The following is a 6782-nucleotide window of genomic DNA, read 5'->3' as shown; positions in this document are numbered from 1 at the left end:
CTCAAACTCACACTCTCACATACTTACAAACACTCACAGTCTCACACACACTCAGACACACGTACTCAGTCACTGACATACATTCATACACACACTCAAACTCAGACACACTCACAAACTCACAGATACACACTCACACACTTAAAATGAGATGTCAGCTGCAGTTCTGACCTTTGTTTGGTTAAAACCCACACAAAGTTTCTGTTTGTAGCTTTGATTTTCATTGTTTAGGATCAACCCAAGTTCAACTCCTTGACTCCCCAGGATTTGTATAATTTTAGTTACTGCTAAAAGATTAATTTGAAAAATTGTTCTACAGAACAGAAAGAATGTTCATGAATTCATGCATCTTAGACTTTTTTCTTTCTTTTCTCTCTCTCCCTCCCTCTCCCTCTCTCTCTCCCTCCCTCTGTTTTCTTCTTTTAAAATTTTTGTTTTGTTTTAAATACCACCATGAAAACACAATTTGGTGAATCTTTTTTTTTTTTTTTAATTGGCGAAAAAGTTTCTCCCAGGACCGTGGATGCTGCGTTCGAGTTTGGGGCCAGTTTTTATTTGCTCCTGTGATTCTTGAGAGGACTGGGAGTACCTAAAATTTCAAGAAGTCAACTTGTGTTTTTCCCTCATTGTCTTTCTGTTGACCCAACAAACAAGCCAAGTGGCAAGTCCTAAGGAAAGGGAGGTGGTGGGGCCTGGTAAGTTTTCTCACTTGCAAAGAGGAAAGGGGCCTGTATCCTGGTCAGGTACTGGCATCTCACTGTGGGTGGTTGCCAGATCATCTTTCTCCCTCCCCTACTCTCTGTGCTCTCCAACCCAACTTTGCATTAAGAACGCAATTGACAACCCAGTGTATGGGAAGCAGGTCCTTTGTACGTGCCAGAATGAACAATTTTTCCCCTGGGCCCACGAAGCTGTTCAAACAAGAGCGCCGTTGTCCCTTTCAGAAGTGGATAATAGGAAACTGAAACGAAATCTGGAGGTCATTTGGTCTCTTCCACTGGAGGAGACAGACACAGCAGCTCCGAACCCGGGAGCGTGTGAACACGTGACCAGGTACCCACGCTCCAGTTCTTCACTGGGGACCGGGAGGATGCCCACACTCTGGGTAGTCATAGGATGGAGATTCATCAGGTCGGGATTCTGACTCTGAACCAGACTGGGAATCTCACTGAACAGGCACAGCAGGGACGACTACTTCATAAATGTGTCATAGAAGATAAGAGGAAGAACATGGTGTCTCCTCCACACAGGGGACTGAGGGCCAGAGACAACAGCACGGATCTTTGACGTCGGGACTCAAGTTTGGGTTACTTCAGAAATTACCTTCTTTTCTTCCTCCTCCTTCTTGAAACTTAATTTATTATTATTATTTTACACAGGATCACATTACATAGTTCAAGTTGGCCTACAACTCCATATAAAGACCAGTCTGGCCTTGAACTCACAAAGACCTGTCTCTGCCTTTGCCAGTCCTAGGATCAAAGGTGTGGGCCACATCTAATCTTTTTTAACTTTTTTGAGATTAGGGCTCTCACTGAACCTGGAGCTTGTCAGTGATTGGCTAGCCAGGGAGCCCCAGGGGTACTCCAGGCTCTGCCTCCCCAGCTCTAGGATTGCAAGTGTCCACCAGTATGTTGAGCTATTTAAGGCAGTCTTGGGGATTGAACTCAGGTCCACAGCATCTTTGTGTAGCTAGTGCTTCCTGTCCTGGGATATCTCCCCAGTCCTTCAGGTATATGTCACAGTCATAGCTGGAGAGTATCCAGCCCATTGAGTAGAAAAATTCTCTGAGGTTTAGGGAGTCTCAGAATTATCATCTTAATTAGACCCACGAAGGCCTTTGCAGAACCCACAGTCAAGTTGAAAGGAGTCAGTAATGCTAAATCAGATAAAGGAAGCGTAATGTATTTTAAAAATTCTATCAAATTATAAAATACGTATTTTATAATTATTGTGGGAGTTGGCACACATATGTAGAGGTCAGAGGACACAACCTCTGAAAGTCTGTTTTCTCCTTCCACCATGTGGGTCTCGAGAATCAGTCACACACAGGTGATTAGGTTTAGCAGCCTTTAACCACTGAGCTATCCCACCATCTCCCACAAAGTGTTTGATATTTGCATTTTCGAATTTAAAATGCTGTAAAAAAGGTTAAGTAACAATCTCACTTTAGATCGGGGTGGGGTCTGGGGAAGGCTGTGAGAACAATCTTGGGTTCTGTATGTTTCTTCTGCTATTAAATATATGAAATACATTTTCAAAGCCAGAGGAAGTGCAGGTTGATGGCCGTTGGAATCCAATATTTTCCATACAAATGCATATCACACTTCTAAAAAAAAAAAACAACTTTAGGCTTTCAAAATCCGTTCCTCCAGGGCGTAGCTAGCGGCTCGTCCACTTGGGGCGCATTCATTTTGCCCCGAGTAAGTCCAGCAGCACGTCGACGCCTGCATCCGGGGAAGATGCGCTGTTACACTAAGACCCCTTTTCAGTTTTAAAATGTGGACCTTCACCAAAAACTCTGACCTCCGTTCCCCCCTCCCATCCCGAGGCAGAGTGGGGACGAAGCATTGAATTACCAGCCTGTCGCTGACGCCACGGGCTCTCTCGGTCCTTTGAACAGGAGCCGGGCTTAAGAAGAAAGTTTTTCTTAATAAGTAGCTGCACCCGCTTTGATATGCACATCTGGATGCGAGGTCTTATCTGCAGTCAGCTAAGACTGCTTCCTGTGGGCAAATGATAAAAGAACAACTCAAAAGAACAAAAACGAAATAAAATGTGCCAGATGCCTCCGAAAGCCGGACAATGCGAGAGAAAGCAACTATGGACAATTGAACGCAATCATTTTAGCGGCCTACTGGCTCAAGATTTTTTTTTTTTTAAGGGATTAGGAAGAAGAGAAAGAGGGGGGATGCCAACCTCGGCCGATAGGCCGGGCTGTATTCTGTTGGAAATGAAGGGGGAATAGCGCGAGCATGCTATCAATCACGTTGGGGGTTAATTTTGCATCTGTCCTAGCCTGTTTCTGGAGCTTAAAAAAAGAAAGAGAGAAAGAAAAAAACTTCCCTTTTCTTTGTCGCCCTCTGTTTAAGCACAGTTAACTCTGAGGCCCCGACTCAATGATTCTGACTCACAAATTGTTTCGGGAATGACAAAGGATTTCAGAGACCGAAACCACCAAGAAGACTGACCCTCGGTGGGGCCGGCTTCCCACTTTCTCTCCCTTTTTAGTTTTAAAGAATAAGTTTTTCTTTCTCCCGATTCTTTGCATATACCGCCCCCCCCCCTTGATTTCTTCACCACCTTTGTTAGAAAGAGTTCTTATGGGAAAAAAAGACTTAATGATTATCTCGGCTTGGGGACTTTTCGAAGGAGCTTCGGTCCCCTTCTCCGTGTGTGCTGGTCTGACGTTTTCGGAGTTAGGGTGGAAGGGCCGAATTGGCTTAAGTGACACTCAAATATGAGCCCCCTCCTCGTTCATTTCAAATCTTGCTTTGTAAACACGCGCTGGGGACTTCGGTGACTCCGTGGCTGACTGTAACTGATATGTTAATAAGCAAACGAAACCCAGGGCTTTACAACATGTCCACCCCTTAGAGTGGAAACTGAGGACCGGGTGGGGGGAGGGGACCGGGAAGGCAGGCTGCCCCCCACCCCCAGCCTAACCAGATAACGCCTGCATTGATTCCACATTAACATAGAGCAGGCATGGGAAAATGATAGACTCCTACACCATTGTCATGGCAACTGAAAAAATGGCTGCTTTACAGGGGTGGGGGGAAGAGGGCCACAGGGAAAGAAAAGCCAAGGCCTTTCTCTCTCTCTCCCTCCCTCCCTCTCCCTCTCTCTCCTGTTTGACATATGTTGTTTAACATACAAAATTAAAGAAAAGCCAAGGCTTCCCTCTCTCCACCCTCCCTTCTCTCTCTCTCTCTCTCTCTCTCTCTCTCTCTCTCTCTCTCTCTCTCTCTCTCTCTCTCTCTCTCGTTTGACATACGTTATTTAACATACAAAATTGTATTATCGGAATAAAGCCGCCGTTGCCCGGCTGAAGCCAAGCCCAGGAATTAAGGGAGTGTAACCCCGGTTCTGAAGTAAGAGTGAGTGAGTCCCACTGACATTTCCACCTAGAGCTGAAAGCTGACCCCCCATCATTCCAGGGGGGACACGCTTGACCCTCCTGGGAAAGGTGGGTGTAGGAACAGGGCAGAGAAGGGCCTGTAAGGCCCACACCAAGTCCTTGCCAGTTACCTTCGCTTCTCTTCTTTACAACAGATTTTGGGATTTTTCCTAAAATGCCACTTGAGAGGGTTTGGCGTGTGGGGCTCCGCGAATCCGGAGAACGCAGCCCCGGTTGGTAAACACAGGTGCGACCCAAGGTTTAAAATGCTTAGTGAAGGGCGGGAAGGGCTCGCCCCTCCCCCACAGATCCTTGCACACGTGAGGGATTCCAGCCCCAGAGGTGGCTTTGGTTTCTTCTGCGGCTTCTTCCCAAATATGCATAAAGCGGTCACTCACGTAGCGATCAAAGGTTCCGAATGGGGCTGTAGAGACTGATATTTAGGGCTTCCACCAAAGATATCAAACTTCCATATTGCCCCAAACTGGTTACCTGGAGATTACTTCTTTGGTGCGGGCGCGCGTGTACACACACGCACACGCGCACACGCACACTTTTAGCAGTAAGTGACTTGGGTGGCCAGATGGCTCAGTGGGTAAAGGTGTTTGCTGCCCTGAGTTCGGTCCCAGAAACCAATTCTCAGTGGAAGAGAACTCACTTTCAAAAGCTATCCCCCGCCTTGAGTGCTCAGGCACGCATGCGCGCTCTCTCCAAATAAATGCATATCTTTTTAAAAATAGAATTTTAAACGCACCAATACTTAATCACACTTGGGGGCTCACACGGGTAAACAGCTCACAGCAGGGGCTCAGAACCAGCTGTTGGGGATTGCTACCATCCTCACAGCCAAAGCGAGGCTTTCCGAGAAGGCTGACATTAAACCCCTTGATAGGGAAAGATCAGATAAGTCCAAACAAAGACCATTTATATAATTGCCATCAGTCATCAGTAAAGTTAGCATTTTAAGGTGGGGAAGTGGGAAAGAAAAAAAACAAAAAAACAAAAACAAAAACCAAAATCCACCCAAGCCTGGTCCACCAGTTAGCAACCTCAATCTGTAATAAAGGGGTTCTGACAAATACAGGCTTGGGAGGGGGACGGAGAAGCCTAAGAAATCGGAAAGGTCGGAATGGAGTTGTTTGTTTTTCCAAATTGTCGAGTAAAGTTACAAGAAGCCACCTGGGTAAAGCCACTGCCTGAGTCCCCTGATAAAGTATACTGGGGCTGCTGGGTGTTTCCAGTAGAGTGGAGACTGGAAGGAGGAATTTACTTGGGGGGAGGGAAGGAGACCAAACGACATTAGAGGATCAAACCTAGCTAGGAAGAGCCGCTGGGTGCTAGGCGAGAAGACGCCTGCCTCTGCACCCTACCGTGGCTTCTCAGGGAAGGGCGTTAGCCAGCCTGGGTGATACTAGCGGTGAATATTTTTTTTCTCCCTTTTTGTTTGTTTGTTTTCTGCGTCAAGGTCACATCTGCGGAGTCTTTGTCCCAGGGGGGCCTAGACTTTGACATTTGCAATTCTTGATTTTTCTTTCTGCTCAGACAGACTCCGGAAGGGAAGCTCGCTGTTTTTTTTTTTTTTGTTTTTTACAGAGTCATATTTACTGCACCTCAAATGAGGGACGCCTTCCCAGGGGCCCTCAGACTCTCCGGAGGATGGGGTGAGGGGCTCGTGTGAGATCTGAAAGGCATAATTGTGGGGGTGGGGTGGGGGACAGCGGTCTCCCAGGGAACTTTTTCTTTTCGACCCCAGTTTCTTCCTAAGTCTCATCCACGGGTTTTTGAAAACCTGAACATGCTCCCCAACAATCGGTCAACAAAGGGGATCCCGTATTATCCCGCACCGTATGAGAGTCGCCCAGTGAGTCCACAAAGTGGAAACTGGTTTCAGATTTTCTGGCTCAAGCTCCAAAAATCGAGAAATTAGACCAGTCGGAGAAGTTTCTCAACAGCCAGAAAAACAAACAACAAACAAACAAAACAAAAAAAAAAAAAACGAGTTTAAAAATAACGCGTATCCCTGATACACTGGAAGGTGGTGGCTTCCAATCCGACCAGCACCCGGCTCATATCACTTGTGAACGTCACCTCCGCAGGTCCACCCTTTCCTGAGCTCAGCATCTGGTTCTTACACCTAACTCCAGCTCTCTCTAACATGAAAACTGGGTCAAACAGTGAGTTGGCTCGGAGGGTAAAGACGCTTCCCGCCAAGCTTCACCACCTGGGCTGGGTCCCCAGGACCCGCATGGTGGGAAGACAGGACCATGTTTTGCAAGTTGTCCGCTGAGGACATTGGTGAGGGGCTGACGCATGTGCGCTCCAAATCCACGAAATGACTGTGGTTGGAGACAGACGTTTTAAGGAGAAAACTAAGGTTAAACCAATTATTTTTCGGGGCTAAAGAGATTGCTCAAAGGGCTCGATTTTGGTTCCCATCACCCCTGTTGGGCAGCTTACATTGCCCTCTTCTGGCAGCTCCTGGTATGACACGCATGTGGAGTACAAAATAAACATATAAATAAAATTACTAACATTTAAAATGAGTTGCTTCGCTCACTATCGTCATGAAAATACCTGTCAGAAGCAAGGGAGGGAGGGAGGGAGGGAGGGAGGAAGGACACATTTTGGCCCATGGTTTCAGAGTGCATCATGGTGGGGTGAA

This window comes from Micromys minutus, assembly GCF_963924665.1.
Source record: "Micromys minutus genome assembly, chromosome: 11".
Classification (NCBI taxonomy): domain Eukaryota; kingdom Metazoa; phylum Chordata; class Mammalia; order Rodentia; family Muridae; genus Micromys; species Micromys minutus.
This window is presented reverse-complemented; position numbering follows the sequence as displayed.